This window comes from Cyrtonyx montezumae, unplaced genomic scaffold, assembly GCF_038088225.1.
Source record: "Cyrtonyx montezumae isolate F1298 unplaced genomic scaffold, pur_monq_1.0 scaffold_3, whole genome shotgun sequence".
In the NCBI taxonomy this organism is placed as follows: Eukaryota; Metazoa; Chordata; class Aves; order Galliformes; family Odontophoridae; genus Cyrtonyx; species Cyrtonyx montezumae.
In genome coordinates this window covers 33,118,806-33,138,806 of record NW_027072034.1, presented here as the reverse complement: position 1 = coordinate 33,138,806, position 20,001 = coordinate 33,118,806, and the positions used below count along the sequence as shown (strand labels likewise).

General features: G+C 45.5%; 1 protein-coding gene across 7 annotated transcripts in view; it reads left to right on the top strand.

The window, feature by feature from the left end:
- Positions 1 to 20,001, top strand: part of MAP4K4 (mitogen-activated protein kinase kinase kinase kinase 4) — a 143,166-nt gene that overhangs the window by 63,266 nt on the left and 59,899 nt on the right. The gene's annotated exons all lie outside the window — the stretch shown is intronic.

Sequence of the window (20,001 nt, the reverse complement as noted above, 5' to 3'; positions counted from 1 at the left end):
AGGGGTCCTTGGTGAGCTGGTTATATTAAGCAAAAAGCTCCTAACAAGGGTATTGCTGCAAAAAGTTATCTGTTTTGATAGTGTGTGCACAGGCCCCAGCAAGTCAGAATGGACTTGGACAGAAGCTGCATGGCAAATGGCCGAGGTGTGATGGGTGAGCAGGCAGGATAAGGAGGAAAACAAGAAGGCAGGGATGGGTCAACTGATAGGACCTGATTCCTATCTCTCGATCTCTCTGTGATCGTTGAGCAGTGTGACTGCTGATCTCTGACTGAAGCTATTGTGTCTGCCAAGAGCAAGACATTCTTGCTTTGTAAGATGGCCTGATAAAAATTGATGTTCAGCTGGAAATTTTCAAAGGCTTCCATCTCAAGAGGCAGTGCTATTTTTCTGCAGTTAACGTGTAGACAAAACAGAGAAGGACCAAGGTGCACTGACATAAAGTGAATGGTCTTTGCTCAGCAAATGTTTCCATTTGTGCAGCAGTGTGAAGTAGGGCGGCTTGCTGGACTGTAACAGCGAAGGTTTCTTCCATAACAGTAAGCCTGGCTGTACTGCACACTCTCTGTTTTTAATAGCATATATTAATCACAAACAGTTGTAATGGAGAAGTTGCACAGCAGAAGGCAAACAATTGAAGAATGCTGCATATAGTGAGGCTGAGCTCATGTTGCAGGAGGTGGCTTTTGTTTTGAAACTTTCTGCGATTTTTGGCTGGTTTTTAAAGTTGTGTATTGGCACTATCTTCTACCTCACAAGCTCATTCTTTTTTAGGCGATGCATGGCAGTCAGAGGGAGGATTGGGAGATGTTAGCCCCACGCAGTGTAAAAGTGTCGTCGTTCCTACAAGTGGAGCTCATGTGTTTTTACTTCAAAGTAACGAGCCTGTGGAGGCCAAAAATGTGGTGTAAATTCTTCCAAGTCATGCTAAGTCACCTCCACTTTTTAACACCAGGTGTGGATGATGTTCCCATAGGATTATCCTGACCACTCCTGCTGCCATTAGTGCTTGGCTCCCTATCTGCATCCCTGTATTTGTGCTGGCACCAAGGCCTCGGGGCCAGGCAGTGACCTCCATCACTGAGGAGGTCCTGGTTCCACTTAAAATTCCCTCATTTTTCCCTTCCTATAGTTACTTATAACATGGATGAGTTTGCTGTTCTAGTTTAGCACACAGTCGAATGAATGTGGCATGAGATTGGGAAAGAGCCACTGATGGCCGTGGAGGAGAACGGGAAGAAGGAGCTGAAATTAGTGTTGCTGACAAAGATGACCGTGCCATCCAGCCATGGCTTGGCTTCCTCAAGGAATGGTTTCCTGAGCATCTCTTTTACTGGCAGATCACGTTTAAAGCAGCTCCATCATCATGTTAGCTCACTGCAACTTATGCAGACAGTCAAGAGCAGAGAACATAGGGACCTTCGCTGCTTGCTTTCACAGCTATATTTGCTTGTACTGCTCTTGTGAACTAATGGTAACTAATTGCATAAATGTGGGAAAAGAGGCTGGAATGGAAACTCCTGAGAAACTAAAATAGTCATTTTTTTTATGAGCAGCTACTGAGGCTGTAGGCACTTTGTGCCTCTGTATATGTATTGCTGGCAGTGTTTAATGCTTAAATGGTGCTGTGGATGATATCTGATTGTTTTGTTTAACTGGTGCTAAGAACACACACAAGACTTTCTTTCTTCTTAGGTACCTCTGATCCAGAGCTCGCTTTGCCAAACACTTAAAAAATTAGAAAGCCTAATGTGTTGGCAAGCTGTATAGGCACGCCTCACATTTTCAGTTTCCAGGGCCCAATTCTGCCATTCCTGCATTGCTCAGGATCACCAAGGGTACATCAGCTCTGTAAAGCTTTGATGACCTGAACAGAAGGAATGTCCAGGTCAAAGTGAAGACTTCCCCTAGAAAGTTTTGGTTGGCAGAAAGAAAATGAGGTAGTGTTAACCTCCAACTAGCGATGCTGGAAGAAACATTATAGCTCAAAATGTACATGGTGTTTTGGAAATACTCTTTATCCTTCCCAGCTTTTCTTGTGGTTTTCTATTCAGATTTTAATTTTGAGAAGAATGGTGGTAAGGATGAGAAAAGAGGAGGTGGGCTGAAGATATCAGCTTGATCTTTGAATGTATTATGACTCGTCAGTACTGCTGCCTGAAATGGTGGGGGATGTTGACGTGCAGCTTCACTGTCTATTCCACTTTTCTCAAAACAAATTAAAGAATGCTCTGTAAAATCATGTAGATTTGTATAAATCCACAGATCTACAGCATTCAAGCAAGCAACAGAAGACCTAAAGGCCTGCAAGGCTTCTTATAGTATGGCATGCACGTAGATGGTGTTTTTGCTTTCTGAGAGTGAAGCTAGAGCACATGTAAGGGTGAAAAAATGTCACTGGAGCATAGAGCAATTAACAACAAAACACCAGTCTTCATCAGTTGAAAGCTGTTTTATTGTTGAATGAGCTATCAGCGTATACGCACTTGAAAAATTATTTTCCAAACTGTATGTATATAGGCTGAATCTCAGGCTGCACACGTGTTGGTGGGGAGGCATTATTTGACAAATTCTCGCAGTCTGTCTTAAATCATTTTATGTGACTGTTCCTTATGGGGCAGTGCTTTGGAAAAGTCTCTGTTGAGTCAGCGTTGACCCCTTCCCAAAAGTTACTCCCTGCCCATGCTGCTGGGTTTCCACGGGCTGCTTGCTCCGTACCGTTGTTCAGCTCTGTAGCACACCAAGTGAGCCATGACTGATGTTATCACAGATGCAACACAAGTATGCTGTGAGATTTGGCAGCAGCCACTGGTTTGTTAGAAGAATCCTTTTTCTTTGTGAAGCAAAAAAAAAAAACCAACAAAAAAAACCAAAAACCCCAAACCATTTAAAACCTTAGAAAAGCTTACTTGGCAAATTTGTATGCATCTGAGCTCGTTAGCATTCTGTCTTAAACATGCAGCTTGACTCTTTTGGAGACCTTATTTGCAGCTGCACGGTTGTTTCCGGTGTCAGTCCTGTGTTCCACTTCCAGAGATGCATTTCTGTTTGAAATCTTGCATAGCAAATTTTGAGGAAAAAACACAAATCACTTTTTCTCTGTTTGTTATAACCCCTGACGCTGCTGCTTCTTCCTCCTACCTCTTCCCACACATGCTCTTGGCATCCTCTGGGAAAGTTTTCCGCATGCCTTTTTAATAGCAGCATTTCTCAGCTCTTGTGCCCAGTGTTTCATGACTTGTCCAGTCTAGTCTGTGTAAGATTATGCTAAGTAAACAACTGGGTACTGTATCCTGCTGATTTATGAAAGGGGCTGCATTGCTTTTAGTGCTTGCCTGTCTTGCCCTTTCTGTACGTGGTATACAGAACAATGAAAAACCCCAAACCAAAACCTCCAGGCCTGCACAGAAGTATGTCTGTCTCATCTGCTGTACCGAGGTAGGGGAGGTTACCAGAATTATTCATTGTTGCCTTCCCAGCTCTGCTGCGTGGTTATGGTAGATAAGTCACTTTGAGTCTCCTCGGTCTCTGTCTCATGGTCCATACAAGGTTACAAACTGTGACATTATGGACTCTCTATCCTTTGCATTTGGGCACCCCAAAAGTGATCTGTGGAAAGACTACAGACGGTAAAAGTGTTCCGTGTTCCTATCCTGATTTCCCTGACTTAGAGCAGCTTCCTTATAGCACTAGCATATCCTTCCATGGCTGTGCAGGTTTCTAGGTTAGCCAAAGCAGATCTGAAGCCAGCAGAGTTGCCAAAGCCTTTTGGTCTTCATATGGATTGGTTGAAAACCTAAAAACACGGGTCATTCCCGTGGGGAGTGCTACTGCTCTGCTTGTGTCTCCCTTAGATGTGAACTTGCTCACTACTGGTAGGTACAGAATTCTGCAGTCTTTGGCAAAACAGTTACCTGGCACAGCAAATAACTATTCTGTGGAAAATGAATGAATAGGAAATGTATTTACAGTGTGTACAGCCCTACTGTCTAGTCCCTCCTGGAGCTGATTAACCTTTGATCTCTTCTGGAAATTAAGTTTATATTTAAAAAACAAAACAAAACTGGTAACTTTCTATTGCAGATCAGAGGGAAATGAAGCTGAACAGTGTGATCCTTTGAGCTGTAATACTTGGTTTGGAGGAAGGTTGAGTAGAGCTACGATAGTCTTGCAGGCACTGTGGCGGTCATTTTGCAGCTGCAAAGAGTATTTTTGGACATAATCCAGTAAACTTTCATGGAGCAGTGCTGGCATTGGGTTGTACAGGGGGCAAACTTCCACTCTGCTCATCCAAGGTGGTTGATGAGACTTTCAGGCTGGAGAAGCTTAATTGGGAAGTGGGGGGTATAAGATGTGGTGCCGTTACAAGAGGGAGGCTGAACGTGCTTCTTGAAGTGGGGCTGTTCAGCAGTTTGGAAAACCATACACAACATGGTTTGAGTGGAGAGAGCATCTAGCTTGACTGCTCCAGTAATGGGCAACTTCACACTGATACTGCGCGGTTGGGTGGAAAATTGGCAGCAGAAGGGAAGAGAGATGTGAAATGTTCATACACGTGTGTTGCTCTACTTGCTTTTTCCAGCACATAGTTTCTTAGTATAAGATTTCCACCTTAGCAAAAGACTGCATGCGTGGTCTGTTGCCAGCTGTCCTTGCGGGTGGATCTCCCTCTATATTTTAACATGCTTGTTTTGGAACCTGTTTCAAGGCTGGAAGAAACAGATGTTTTCCTTCTGCCATAAAGATCCTTGAGGGTGCCACTGCTGCCTCACCAGCATCTATTACCTGTTAACAGCCAAAGAGCTTTGACTGTGAGAACTTAGCTTGGCTCATTTAGTAGCTTTCCTATTGGGCTGCTGTATGAAGAAGATGCAAAAAATGCTGTGTTGGCTCTTAGCACAGCTGGTGGTGGTCAGGGTGTAGCCCTTAGCTGAGCTGTGCTAGCTGAGCTGTGCCATGGAGGTCTGTTACTGTTGATCAGTGAGTTAGAGCACTTGTCTGTGTACCTGAAGCATGGTGCCCCATGCTGTGCCATCTGCAGCTGACTTCCACTGTCAGATGGGTGGCAGTGCAGCTGTGTGTAAAGGTTTCTCAGCAAGTCTGGAGCACTTCAGACAAGTCTGGACTTGTTCCTTAACACTTTTTCCTTTGCTCTTTTGGTGCAACTGCCCCAGCATTCTGAAGCAGAGAATGGAAGGGCTGCTGATGGTCTGCTGCTATCCCTACAGTGAGCGGGACGGGTGCTAGCAATCCAGTTTTTGGCTGTTGTTTATCAATCCAAGCAACACTGACAATGCAGTTTAACTGCAGGCCTGCAGCCACACGGATACCTGCTGTACTGGCAGTGACAAGGATGCCACAAATGGCAGCGTGAATTCCATTAAAGGAATGACTGCTGGCATCCGTGGGAAGGAAACCTAGGTTGGCCCTAACATCAGCCATGGTGAAGGCTCAGTGTGGCAGCACACGGCTGTTTTCACAACCACAATATCCAACCCTTGGTCACAGCTGTTCTGTGTTGCCATAAAGCTGAGTACTGCTGCAAGCAGGCTCTGCTGAGGGATCTGCTGCCTGGCTGTGATACCAAGTGTGTGTTGGAACTGTCTGAGGGGGGTCAGCTTCTGTTGGGAAACAGAACCGTTTTGTGTGCAGATCAGCAAAAAGCATGGGCTACATTTGGGATATTTTCTGTCAGATATGCAGCACGGCTCAGTTTACCGCCGGTGAATCAGACACACTGTCTGCTCAGGGGAAACAAGACAACTCTGTCAATGCACTGTTAGAACATGTGTGCTCTTGTCAGTCTGGGCTGAAATAAAACCCAGTGAGAGCTGTGACAGAGCACTGTGCTTTAATTTTAGCAAGTACCCAGGCTGAAGTGGGCTCTGCGGCAGATTTCTACTGCCTGCATAGGCGGGTGGGAGCACAGCTCCAGCTCCCGTCTTTCAAGGGTGAGCTTTGCATTTTGGTGTTAGGATCAAAGACAGAATTAATTTTCTGTTTATGTTAAAGGGGATATAGCTCCTTGAAATGTAATCTTTCCTGACTGTGTTTAATTGTAGTTTCATCAACCCCACCTGCCTGGGGGCTCCCTCTTGTTTCTGCTGTGACATTCCGCATTTTTATCTCGACTTCCGAAGGAAATGAGGCTTCTCGGTGATAGCATGTGTTCCTCCTTGTCTGCTTTTCCACCCAGTGCTGTTCAGGTCCACTGGCTAACTTTGGCCAAGCTTAACGAGGGAGAAATTCCAAAGATATGAAGTCCCGACGAGTTATGTGAAAGCTGGCAGGCCGCGTAGAGAGGAGAGCAGCTGGAATTTACATGCTGTGTGCCAGGTATGGCAGGCAGACCTCAGCCACTGGCTATTATCAGCTGACTGGCCACTGTTCTGCAGTAAATCAGGAGGAGAAGGTAGATAACTTTTTTGAGGAGGAAGGTCTAATGCTTGGCTTTCAAGTGGATGCTGCAGCTACAGGAATGCACGCAGGGTAGTGCATGCAAACTGCTCTCAAGCATTTAAAAATCTCCCTCTGATTCCGTCTTTAGTTCACGGGTCTGCAAATAGAATTGTACATTTGAGATTATCCCGTGTGATCCCTCTCTCGTGCTCCGTTTTTAACATGTGTGTGTGTATAACCATAAAATAGCCATGTTGTTCTCTAATGTTTAATGAGAGAGAAATGTTTGCTCAGAGTCCCTCAACGGCACTCCTTTTGCAAGACAGAAAGTTTGAGTGATGTGTAGGGACTTGTTGGCCAAAATATGGTCTTAAAACCCAGCTCCTAAAACTGGAGATTATGGCAGAAAGTGCTAATGTGCAAGGACATGGGAATTCGTTGTACTCCAAGCTGACTTATAACTGTGATTAACACCCCCCTCGTGCCTGACAGGAAAGCATTCTCTCCCCTGATGCCCAGTCTCTTAAATACGCAAAAGGAAGCACATGGCTGAGCTAAGTGTTAAAAGAGCCGTGAAGATGCTGTGCAAACTAGTTTAGCTGATCGGTCTAGAAGCTGCTTTTTGTCTCCTGAGCCTAGAAACATCTTTTCCAGTAAGGGGCTTGTGTACATTCCTCTGGATAGGTTTAATCCAGAAGGGATTAAAGCCCAGGGTGTGCTTTGTGTAGTCTCCCCTGGCAGATAATGATTTCTGCTGCTAAATAAATCTGCAGAGGTGTTGCCAGTAAACTGCAGATTGATTGTTCGAAGACAGGAGAGTCTTTGCTTTTTCTTTTCATAGGATCTTGCTTCAAGCAGGATGGTGGGAATCTGGCCAATGGGGTGTCTTTTTGTGCTGATTCCCAGTTATCTCTTCCGTGTAAGGCTCTTCTTCTCAGATGTTTTGATCTGAAAGAGATCTGTCTGAGAACAGAGAGAAAGCTGGAAAAGGAGCTGCTGTTCCTGTGTAGGGAGCACGTTACTCTTGTATTTTGCATCGTGCCCATGAGGTAAAATGCTAGCTTCTTCACCCAGCACCATTGATGCAAAAGGCATGGTGAGAGTTCTGCAGCCTGGTTGCATGCACAGGGCTCCGCTGGATGACTTTCCAGGAGGAGGCCTTTCCCTCTGCCAAGTGTCAAGGTCAGTTCCAGAAATGAACTTTCAGTTCTTTGCGTGTCGGTGGATGGATGAGGTGTTTTTACAGTTTGTCATCAGAGCAGGGATATTTTCCACTATAGCTCTTTCTTCCTGAACTGAACTTCAGTGTTTGATTCTAGTTTTACGTGAGTTGGTAAGAATTAAGTGGAAATCCTAGTGTAAATGCAGCAGCCCCTGTACGTTCAGGTAACTGTTTCCAGCCTGGCAAAGCACCCTGGACTTGCACGTGAGAGCGAGACAGGAGAATGCACGTGACTATTAAAAATGGCTTTCTGATGTGGAATATTTGACCAAATGGAAATGTAACAGGGTGTACAGACCACGGGCAGAAGGAGGAGTGAGCACCCCAGCTGCCTGCTTGGCTCCCCTGTGCTAACCTGTCCAGGCTGTGGCTGCAGACAGAGAGGCCGTGCTGACTGCTGCTTTGGAAACAGTGAGCAAAGGCAGCACCACTAGGGAGGGGTTTCTTTGTCTCTGGCCTATTTTACTTCGGTAGCCCTTTCTCAAACGTTTACTTAATTTCCTCTCTTTTTGTCTGTGAGAGAAAGCTATATTTTTTGTAAGAGTTAAGTGTTTTTCAATTTAGGAAGTGTACCTAGCCTTGATTTGCAACACAAATTGTTAGCATGCTGTCATTTGTACTGTTCCTGTAGAAATGGAGGAATCAGCATATAAATTGGAAACTCTTTCCCTTTCTCCGTGCATACAAATGTAAACAAACAAACAACAAACACCCCTGTAAATGAATGAATGGATTTCTACTCTCAGGGGGGAAAGGAGGAACAGTTTGTTTTATATTTATAAATATTCAGATAGCGTGGTCTTCACAGAACCACAGGGTGGCTGAAGCTGGCAGAGACCTCTGGGTTTCTCTGGCCTGATGCCTGCTCCAGGAGGGCCACCCAGAGCAGGGTGCCCAGGATTCCTTACAGCTGCGGGGCCATGTGGGAGCCGTGCCCACCCAGCTGTGGCTTCGCAATGCCTGGAGGAAAGGTGGTCATGATGTCTTCCCTAGGGCCTGACTGCATCCTCCGCAGCCACCTGCGAGTGCTGTGAGGGAGGGTTTGCAGTGCCGCACACCTGGGGGCTTGAGAAAGAAGAGCCAAGATCTTCTGCAGGGATTCCCCCACCCTCTGTTTCTTTCTGCTGTGCAACAGGCTATTTTTAGGCTCCTTGCTTGCCTCAGAAATGACTTCACTTTTTGTGTTGGACCACTTCCATAACATTCGTTGTGATTCTGAATTCAGCATTCAGGATTATGTTAGAGCAGAGAGTCGCAGGGTGGTGAGTTTGACTTGATGGTAGTGCCAGAAACCTGCACTGAGGCAGCGTGCATGCTAGCGGCCTCTGAGCTGGTGACCCACAGCTCGGACATGCTCTGTATTTGCCGGCAAAGAATCTTCTTAATCCTGGGTTTAATGGTGCCTTTGCTGGCAAATGCCAAAAGGAAGCAACGCAAGAACAGCTTGACCTAGGTAGTCAAAGCAGATCTACCTCTGCAAGACTCCCATTTGCTTTAAGTACAAAATGAAAAGCCCAGTCTGCCCTTGCTGTGTATGCTTACTGCTAACTCACTGGATATTGCTGTTTCTTCTTCCAGGTGTTAGTTAGATATGATTTAAGTGTATTTCTTTGATAGTAAAGTGATCCTGAGGTACAGCAGTACACTGTGGGAAACAAGGCTTGTTTTAACATTGCTGCATATGATGCATCCTAGCAGTTTGCTGCTCTGAGATGCAAAAGCCAATACAGTTAGATCTGTTATAGTTTAATTTCCTACAGCTGGTGGGTAAAGCAGAAGAGTATAAATAGTGAATTTAGGCATAGCATTGTACAGTTTCGTAGAAAGACCTTCTGACACAGTAGCATCCCTGAGGCTGTGCTAGATCTGGAGGGTGGCTGAGACTTGCTGGCATTCAGTTGGAATTTTTCTAAGGGAAAAATGAAGATGTTTCTTCTTTTACTGGTCTTCTCTGCAGTTTGCTAATGCATATGATGAATATAGCTATGGGAACTCAGTAGTGTTCAGGAGCTGTGTGGTTAGTTGACAGCATAGTATGTGCCTACTGCTAAGGCTTAATATATATGGAAAAGTTGGATTCCAGTATTTGAGATGGAAAAAATGATAATGATGGTTAGTATCAAGCCTACATTCCTGGGTTTTCCACATTTTTTTTCTGGGTCTTAATTAATAACAGTTTCTAACACCCTATTTAGCATGACTTCATAAGCTGTTGCATCCTCCCTGAGAAATGGCCATCTTGATTGTCTGGAGAACAGTGATTTCTTGCTCAGTCTATTTTTTTTATCTAAATCTGTGTGCTTGTTCAGTAAAAGTGACTGCTGTACTTCTGGCCATCGCTAGAGGGCTTCACATTGAGAAGGTGATTTGCCTACAGTATGACAACAGGAGCCAGAAGTTTCCTATGAAATCTATACACAGCAATGCAACACTGACCTCTGAATTTACACTTACTGGTGTTGAGTGGTGCTTTGGGAGACTTCTATTCAGATAATCTAGTTTCACCCTTTTTTTAACCTTGTTTGTTAACCATCTTTACAGTATGAATGGTCAGACAGGGCCTGAGCAGCCCTTCCAGGTGTGAAGGTGAGTAGGGCTGTGGTTATAACAGCAGAGGGACAGTTTTGGAGTGTCCAGCACTTCCCGGAGGGAACAGGATGTGCCATTGAGGTTACCAGAGTGGTACACGCGTATTTTGAAGGTTGGTGCTGCAGAAACGTTGTGTGGTGGTGGTGAAAACTGGGTTGTGAGGTTGTGACTGCAGCTAGGTACAGCTTTTGGAGAAACGTGCTTGAACCAAAGGGATGAGGGAATAAGGGCTGTATTGTATGAAAAAAAACTTGAGCTGGATGTGTTGCTTTGAAGATGTTTGCCAGTGAGTTGGAGAGTTGCCCTCGGCCAAGCCTACTTTTCAGTGAGGAAGTTTTATAGGGTCATGAAAAGAGGCAATGTCCTTTTTTCCACAGTGCCTTGTTGAAGCAGCTCACATGCACTGTCGTCATTTCTTGTGCTTTGGATCGGAGACTCAGTGTTCACCCAAAGAGAGTTCCGACTTTCTTCGATCTCTCTCCTTGGTGTGTGAACTTTGGAGTGCATAATGGGTGCGATTCAAAGCCAAGTGTGAGCTCTTTGCTGCTGATCACTTTGGCAGAAATTTCTAGATGCTTGGAGACTGCAGATGAGGCTGATTTGGGGAGAAAGATTTTCGAAACAAGGAGGAAAAAGAAGAAGAAAAAAAAGCACCCACAACCTTCAAAATTCTCCTTTTTCTTTTAATGGTTTTGCTGGCTTCATAATAGCCTGCCTGTTCTTCCTTTTCCTGTTCTGCACCCCTGCCCCTCACTCTGCCAATTCCTGCCAGCCGAAGTGCCATTTTTTAGTAAACCAGCAAAGACAAGCTTAAGCAGTTTAACCAGTGCTTTGTATGAGGCTTTCCATTTCGATCGGGCTTTGGGATTTCCACATGCTCCTGTTGGAGCGACGACACCGCAGGAGAGGAGCCTCTGGCCACGAGGGGCTTTGTTTGGAAGCCTGTAGTCTGGCAGAAGCTGACCTCCACAACACATGGTCTTTCACTTAGCTGTCTCTCTCCGGCTATTGGAAAGATCTGATTGCTGTGTGTGGGATTCCTCCTTCCGCGATGCTTAGTAATGTTTCCAAACCGACTCCCAGCTCCGTTCCTTGGTGGCGGAGCTGGAGCTGGCACGTTTGCTGCGGTCGGTTCCTTTGTGCACGGCTTCATTGTCAAGACTTCCCTGCTCTGAACAAATCCAGTGCCTTAAAGCACATCCTTCTGAATTTCGAAGCTCTGCACACGATCCAGGTTTCCTCGTTCAGATGTAAATGGCCCCCTCCCCACCCCCCAGCGTTTTGGCTGGGCTAATTGCTCTTTGTTCGATCTGAAATCGGGGTGATTAAAGAGATTTTTCAGACTGTCACTTTATTGTGTTACAGGACTAGCATAGTAAAAAGTTGTAATATCTGTTAGGGTGAGTACCCCAAGCATAGAATTACAGTCCTTTTCCTGCTTATGAATCATCTTCCCAAGAGACCCTATGGTGATAGCATTTCTTTTGTTTTAAAGGAAAAGTCCCTGAGAAGGAGGCTATTTATTCAGACAAGAGAGGCCGTCTGTTTTTGTTTCTTTTTAAACATGCAACTTTCAGATTTGTTCTGCATCTGTTCCAGACGCTAGCCTTGAGCACGGCTCCCGTGCAGATGTCAGTGGGCTACAGATGTGGCCACTGGGGGCTGAGAAGACACATCCCTCCAGTACATAAAGAGAGCTCCTAGACAGGAGGGAGACTGACTTTTTACACAATCTGATAGTGATGGGACAAATGGGAATGGTTTTAAACTTAAAGGGAGGAGATTTTGATTAGGTATTTGGAAGAAATTCTGTACTCAGAGGGCAGTGAGGTGCTGGCACAGGGTGCCCAGAGAAACTGTGGTGCCCCATCTCTGGAGGCGCTCAAGGCCAGGTTGGATGGGGGCCCTGGGCAGCCTGAGCTGGGAGGGGGGCAGCCCTGCTCATGGCAAAGGTCGGGGCTGCGTGGTCTTTATGATCCCTTCCAGCTCAATCCATTCTATGATAGTCTTTCCAAGGAGGTCAGATTGTTCCTGTAGAGAAGGATTTCAGTGAAACACATTTGTTTGCAGCCAAGTTGCTGAGTGTCACTTTTTAACAGTGGAGATGAGGAGGAGGAGTGAGCTGGTGACTACATCTGAAGGCTGCAGGTGCTGGGAATGAGGGCGTGAAGCTTCCTGCTTGGGAAGTGGCTCAGCAGAGATGTGCGTGTATTCCTCTGGTGTGAGGACCAGCAGGCAGCCATGCAATAAGCCATCGTGTCGTGATGCTTGCCAGTGAGGATGCTTTTTGTCTCTGGGCGTGCTGTATAGGAGCAGGCTGCGCAAGACTGAGCTGCCTGAGGGATGAGGAGAAGAGACCAAAGCTCCAGCAGACCTGCTGCGCACACATCCTCTTTCTGCCTGCCTTTCATTTTGAATACTTGGAGCACTCAGGAAATGGAATAACTAACCAACCAACCCACCCATCTACACCACAACACCCAGCATGCGGTGCTCCCACTCGCCACAGGGACAGCCCCTCTTAGTGTGCGTGTGGATGTGCACTTCTACCCTGTAAAGCTTTTGATTCTGTGTGGGATGTCCCAGACTCAGAGTTTCTTTTAGAGGCTTTGGAATTGACTTCGAGCCAGCCTGGGGTGGGGGATTTGGGGCAGGGGCTTTTGGCAGCCCTGGTTTTACAGGAAGGGTGATGCAAGAGGCTGGTGGCAGAGCTGGAAGGGGGTGGGGTGGAGGAGGCTCCTGTCCTCCTGTTCTGCTGTGAGCTGGGGCTCAGGGACTTAGCTCAAAAGAGAGAGCCTTGTGCTAGGATCGGGGATGTTTGTTTTTAAACTGGAGAGAAAGATACTACAGCAGCTACGATTTTTGAGATGAAATACTGTTTAATAATCACAAGCTTGTTTGCAGCCCAGCAGCAGAAACAAACCCGTTCTGTAATATTAGGGCTGTCCATGTTTGCTCCAGTCCTATTTTCTTGGCTGTTAATCATGGTCTCTTTTTCACCTGCCCAGCTAAGGGTAAATGCAGCTTAGGTGTGATATTTTCTGCCAGCATTTATTGCTTTTATTTATCCCGATGGAGGCAGAGGGAGTTTTCTTCTCGTGTAGATAATAATTAGCTGGTTATCAGCAGCTTCCTTGCTTGAGAAGGGGAGGAGGGGGGATGAGGAGCTGTGTCACCCTGCCTGATAGATGGACACAAGCATCTTGTGGCTCTGTTCATTGTTAATTCACTCCTGCAGCACCGCTCAGCTGTGAGGTTTCCAGGCGTGCTTGGCAGCACTGACAACAAAAACATCTGGTCCAAGAATATAGTTCCCTTCTGCTGGCAGCTGCATGAAAATGATTTTGTACATAGTGGCGTCATGCCAAATGCACTTACTTGTACACTAAAGTGCACAGCCTTTATAGTGCTTTGGCAGCACAGGGTGGTTTTAAATACTGTGCGTAAGTCAGCATGAATCTACCAAAGAAAATCAAAGCCTCAGCAATTGGTTTTTATAAAGAACTCACTTATCAAGTGTGCACAGACATGGATCTACCTCTGTACCTGCCTTGCAGCTGCTTCTGTCCGGTTATGAAAGAAAAACCTTTTGGTGACAGCCCTGATTGTCGTCTGTCCTCTGGAAGGGTTTGGCACGAGCACGAAGGGAAATGTGCCCCTCGCAGATGTCCCTGAATTCCTCCGTCGGCGGTTGCTTTATTTGCTGCTGATAGAGAGATAGTCTGCCTCCTCTCTTGTTTTAGAAAGGGTGCAGTGCATACTGAAGAAAATGTTAGCTGTGAATTGAGTAGTTTGTGTGTGTCTGCTGGTAAATTATAATCTGAGTGATTGGACCTAATAATTATAGAGTCATCATCATCATCTTGTCAGTCAGATGTAAATTACTCTATAATGGATTTCCTTTTTGAAAAGCTGTATTTCCGAGGGCGAATATATTTTTGAGTTAAATTTTAACACCCTTATTCCCTCCTGTCTTTAAAACCTTTATGGTCTCTATCTTATGTGACCAAACAAGTTATAAACAGATCTTAGCTCCAGTGAAACTGCTCTCAGACTGTATTTTTCTCGTCATATAACAAACTTTCTGCTTCTGGCTTGACATGTGGTCTGTGCTTGCGGCGTTGATTTTTTTTTCCCCATACTGAACAAAGGTATTTTCTGAAGTAATTTTTTAGAGAAAATGGAATTTACACAATCAGAATGGCTGGGGCTGGCAGGGCCCTCTGGCTCAGCCCCTGTTCCAGCAGGGCCACCCACAGCAGGGTGCTTCTGCCCATGGCCAAGATCCTTTTGGAGATCCCCCACAGAGGAAGCCCCACAGCCTGGCAGTACTTCCATCACTGGCAGGGCACAGAAGGGCTCCTGGTGTTCAGAGGGAGCCTCCGTGTGACAGTCTGTGCCCATGACATCCTATCGTGGCACTGTGCACCACTGAGATGAGCCTGGCTGTGTCCTCTGTGCACCCATCTTTTGGGTATTTGTGGAGATCCCCCTGAGCTTCCTTTTCACCAGGCTGAAGAGTCCTGGATCTCACAGCCTCTTCTCATAGCAGAGATGCTCCAGGTCCCTCATCGTTGTGGTGGCCCTCTACTGAACTCTCTCCAGTCTGCCCATCTTCCCTTGTACTGAAGGGCCCAGAACTGGGTGCAGTGTTCCAACTGTGGCCTTACGAATGTTGAGAGGAATTTAACAAGGCTTAAAAGGGAAAGAAGTAAATAAATAAAAAGTGACTTGGTAAATTTGAGGCCCACTCATTTGATCTCTGTAATTTTATTTTTGTATGTATAGTCATGCTTTCAGCTGAGATATAAATTGCTGGTCACTTCATCCCCTCTGTGCCTTTCTTTCCCTGTGCCAGCCAGGCCTTGCCACAATATTTTTTTGCCAGTGTCACCTTGGGCAGGTTTCCCAGCCTCCTTTCTCCCCCTGGCACGCAGCGCCTGCTCAGCCTGCTTCACATGCTCTGCCTTTTCCTCTTGTAAGAAGGAGGGGCAGTTGGCCAGCCTAGGTCCTCCACCCACTGCTGTCACTTGTCATGGCCGGCCCTGTCCGCACGTAGAGCAGAGGAGGAGGCTGCAGTTTACCTGCACAGACTGAGCTGTGAGTAACACTGGTCCAGGGGAACTGAGGTGTTCAACCTTCAGGCAAAGATTACCTGAAATTAAGGCTTGTAAAGGCTTGTGAATTCTCACTGTGTCATTCAGTCAGGTTTGTAAGACACATGTACAGATCGGACGATTCATTTTATTCCTGTGTAATTTACATATTTTGGCTGGCTCACAAAAGAAACTTTGTGTTAAATGTCAGATCATGATCTCACACTAGTCCTTGCTTACAAGGAGATTTTTGGAGACTGTGCCGTAGCCCAAATTTTCCTTTTGTGGATGTAAAACAGAGCGTAGCTTAAGGGTGACTTGTGCAGCAGGCTTTAAACTTGCGTATGATGAGTTCCTAGGCCAATGTATGACCTTCGATGTTTGGGGAGATGTGATGGCAGTCTGTTCAATGGTGTTTTATCTGGCAAGTGTACTTCAGACAGACTCCTCTAAAAAAGAAGTGTCCAATCTCTTTCTTCGTAGTATGGGATTAGGGAAGTGTTACGTGTCATAGAGGTGGATTTGTGGACTACAGCGAAGATGGAATTATCCTGTGTTTAGGGCTTTCCTCAGTACTCATTTTCTGATAAATTGCAGGGCTTTTTAGTGCAGCTCTCAAAGTTTTAAATATTTGGAAGGAAAAATTGCAGTACTTGCAACATTTTAATGAGGAGGGTTTTCGTAATTAAAGCATGGAAGACTTGGGGAATGCAGACAGCTGAAGGATCGGCAGTGTGTTGTGAAGTTCTTCCTCCTACCAGTTGGTTTGGTTTCAAAAGCTAGTTGATAGTAAACCCTGCAGTTTTCCAGCACCTGTTTGCTGGCATTTCAGAAAATGGATGATGTTAGTATTGACCAAAGTGTTGATTCATTTTGTCTTATTTTAGGCACTTAGTTATTGCATTGAAGCTTGGTGCGCTGGGTACACACAATGTAGTGCTGGGTAAACGGTGCCTGTAAGGTGACAGGTCTGTCCTCCTGAGGTAGGACACAACCTATAGAGGGGTGAATGTCACCAGCAGGACCGTGTCTCCTGGAGGTCAAAGGTACTTGCTTCATGGCTGCTGACAATTGAGGTGGTGTTGGTTCGTGCTCACCCATCTTTTTTTAATTTATGTTTTAACATATAATTGATTTGGAGTACCATCTCCAATCTGCTCTGCTAAACACTGTTACGTACTGAGCAGTGCATAGCCCTTCGTTGCTGTCAGGCACGTGATTGAGCTTCTGGATTTCTTGTCAGCTACTTCTCCAGCCCAGTCTCTTTAAATAAAATACCTCTGTGAAACAGCCCCAAGGAAATGATGAAGTAGGAGAGTAGGGTTACTTTTCCTTGCTCTCCTTTGTTCTGCTCCTGTTTGGGTGTGCACGGTGACAGCTTTTAGTTTCATGGTTGCAAAATGCAGGTTTTCTTGTGGGGTTTTTTTGTTGTTTGAATGGTTTTTTTAACAAAATGAAAGGGGTTGCAAAAATCTCTATGTACATCTCATCTATAGGACTTACTGGTTACTTGAGTATGAAGCTGTGTACTGAATGAATCTGTTCAGTAAGGAGATCAGTGTGTTCATTAATTTATAGGTTATTGTGACGTACTTGCTACAAGTGCATTTGTGTTAGGCCAGACACACTGTTTTTTCTTCCCATCTTAGATTTCTGTTAATATAGCTTCTCTGTAGTGTTTTGTACATTAGAAAAGCACTTTCAGTTGTTTCAACCTTCTGTTTTCTCTCCTCTCACAGGTGTTTGCCTTCTGCTCACTCTTCTCAAAGTTAAAGCCTAGTTTCCCTCTAGAACTTTAATTTATCATTGAGTCTTTTCATCTGTATGAAACCTGTGGGACTCAGGAGCCTTTCCCAGGTCCAAGTTGTGTTCCATCAGTGTCTGGACTGCACACCCAGGGAAGGACCCATGTGTTGTTGCCCTTTGGGAAGGAAACCTGCTGTCTGAATCTGGGTGGGAGGGCAGCAGCTGAATGGTGTGAAGACATCTCCCATGGCTCTGCCATCACCCCCAGAGATGCTGCTTTCCTCGTTGTCAGATATATACTGAGATGGGATGTAGAAAAGCCACGCAACTTTTTTGCTTTGTGTGTGAAACTGTTTTCTCTCTGGCATTTATGTTTCTTCCTTTTCCCTGAGCCCCAGGCCTTTGCATTAAACAAAATGTTTTAACTTGTTTCCTTCACAGACAGGCTTATTTTTGATACCTGCTAGCAAGGATTTAAATCTTGGACTGGATGTAGAATTGTATGGCAACAGGCCTTTGTCTGCACGAATAATCCTGAGAGAAGTAGCGTACTAACCCTTTCTTTTTGGGGAGGAGCTCTTGGGATATCAGTACAAGGATAGCTTGTTTCATAACTTGTAAATAATTCAGGCTTGATGAGGATGGGCAGTTCAATTGTGTAGATTAGAAAGCATGCAGTGTGAGCAGGAAACGCTTTTAGGGAACCATGACCAAGGATCAAGGGACCAGCCCTGAAAATATTTGCAGGCTTTTGCCCTTAGGAGGTTCCTCTCTGGATTGCCTTCTGAAAAGCTTTTGGTGCCCTGGGGTTCTGCTGGAAGAGGTCAGCAGCAGTGCCTTCCCTCTGTCTTTAGCACAGCTCATTCAGTGCCCGGCAAAGTCACCAGGGGCACATCAGGCAAGAAAGGAAATATTGTTGTCGTCGTGATTGGCAGAGGAGGTGGCTTGGGGAAACAACAGACAAGTATTGTCTTCACGTGACTCTTGGCTCCTTCCTGTGTGCACGTGATTCCCTCTTGCTCGCCAGTACAGTACTACTACAACAGGCTCCTTCAGGCAGCACTGGGACACTGCTGAAGAGCTACCCACCCCTTGTGCTTCTTTGTCCAGTTAACTTTATTGCTGCTTTATAGTTGCATCCTCAGTGATGGCACTGTTGCAAACAGTTTGGCTCGTTTTCTCTCTTGTTTCAGATGATGCCTTAAGTATGCAGTAGAGAGGGTGTTGTGCCAAGGGGAGATGAAATGCTCTGTTTCGTATGGGTTGTGAAGTGTGTTTTTACAGTGCTTGACAAAATCTAATGACCGAAAGTAACCAAACATGGTCCTAAGGACAGCCGTTTTCTCCCAGACATTTCACAAAACAAAGATTTTTTTTTAACCTTGGGAAAGTAACCTAGCTGCCTTTAGCCACTGCACTTCTCAAGCAAGGGTGCTGCCAGTCTGCTACCTCTGGCAGCTTTGAGGCTTATATTCAGCTCACAGCATCAAGATGGGCTCTGGGAGGCTTGTAACCAGCAAAAACCACAAAGGGCTTTCTCTGCAAGGGCTGCCCATGTGGATAAGGGACAAAGTGGCAGCAGTGGTGGGAGGGTGCTTGCTGCTCTCGTTATTGCTTGCTGGATGTCCAGTGCTCATGGAGTATCACTGAGCATGTGGTGTGACAAGCCCTTATTCCTAAGCACAGCTTTTGGCTTTTGGAGAAGTGCATGCTTAGAAAAGACTGGAAGAGAAAGGAAAGGCACCAAGCTGGAAGCAGCCTGTGGGTGAAGGGTCTGTGAAAGAAGGACTCTGCACATGCAGTATGTCAGACACAGGGAGTAATGATGGTGAAAAAATAATAGAGGAGTTAGATAGAAGGCAAACAAACTTGCATGAGGTCTTTACTTTGAGGCTAACAAAGCTTAAAGGCTCTGTAAAATATAGGAGAGTTGTAGTAACATATTGGAGGCTTTTGTATGTTAAGATTTAGGAGGCACTGCATATGGACTTGTTAAATGTTTACTGCATGTCTTGATTAAAGTCTTTTCAGCAGCTTAGGCTTTCCCTCCCAAGAAGCCTGTGCTTGATTTTTTGTTTTTTTGTTTTTAATTTTTTGGAGAACTATTTTATATCTCATTCCCAATTCTGACACAGTTGTGGGGTTGGAAAGGATTATGTTTCTCCACGTAGAATTCTCAACACTGTAAGTTCTTCTGCTTTGTATGAACTTCCTACCTTGGCAGGCTCTGGCAGGGACTTGCCCAGAGTTTGGAATCTCATTTTTATTGTGGTTAGGTTCCTCCCAAAATTGCAATCTCCTTCCCGTCTTGAAGGCAGTACCACAGCTCCTGGTTTGAGTACTGCTCTGTGTGCAATACAGCCCTAGCTCCTCTTGCCAAAACTTCACTCTTGTGTGTGAAACTTTATTAATGACTGTATATATTATGAATTCTAATACCAGAAAAGGTCACCTATTGTGCTAGGCACTATTCAGACTCTCCCGGTTCTGGACAGATCCTTCTTCAAATGGATGCAAGCCAGACTAAGGGTGTGGGGAGGAGGGAGGATGTGACACACAAGCAGAATGGTGGTTTGTAAAAGTTGATGTGATTTATCCAGGAAGGTTTTTGTTTGCATTTGGCATCTTTCATGACTTTTTTTTTTTTTTTTGGCGGGGGGTGGGGGAGCAGGGGAGATCAGAAATTGAAAGGGAAAGGAGGGGGGAAGGAAAGCAAGCTTTTTTTAACACTCACATCATGGTGAGATGGTGAAAGAAAGGATGAGCTGTCCTATCTCTGGTGCCTGTTGAAGGTGAAACATTTCCTACCATCTTGGGGCCCATGGTTTAGTGCTTCCCTTCTTCACTCACAGAGAAGCTGGGCTGATGCTGCTCTGCATCTCCCTGCATGCATCTGAATTCTCTGGTAGTTGAAAGACTCCCAAAGCCCACAGGCTGCTGCTGGAGCTT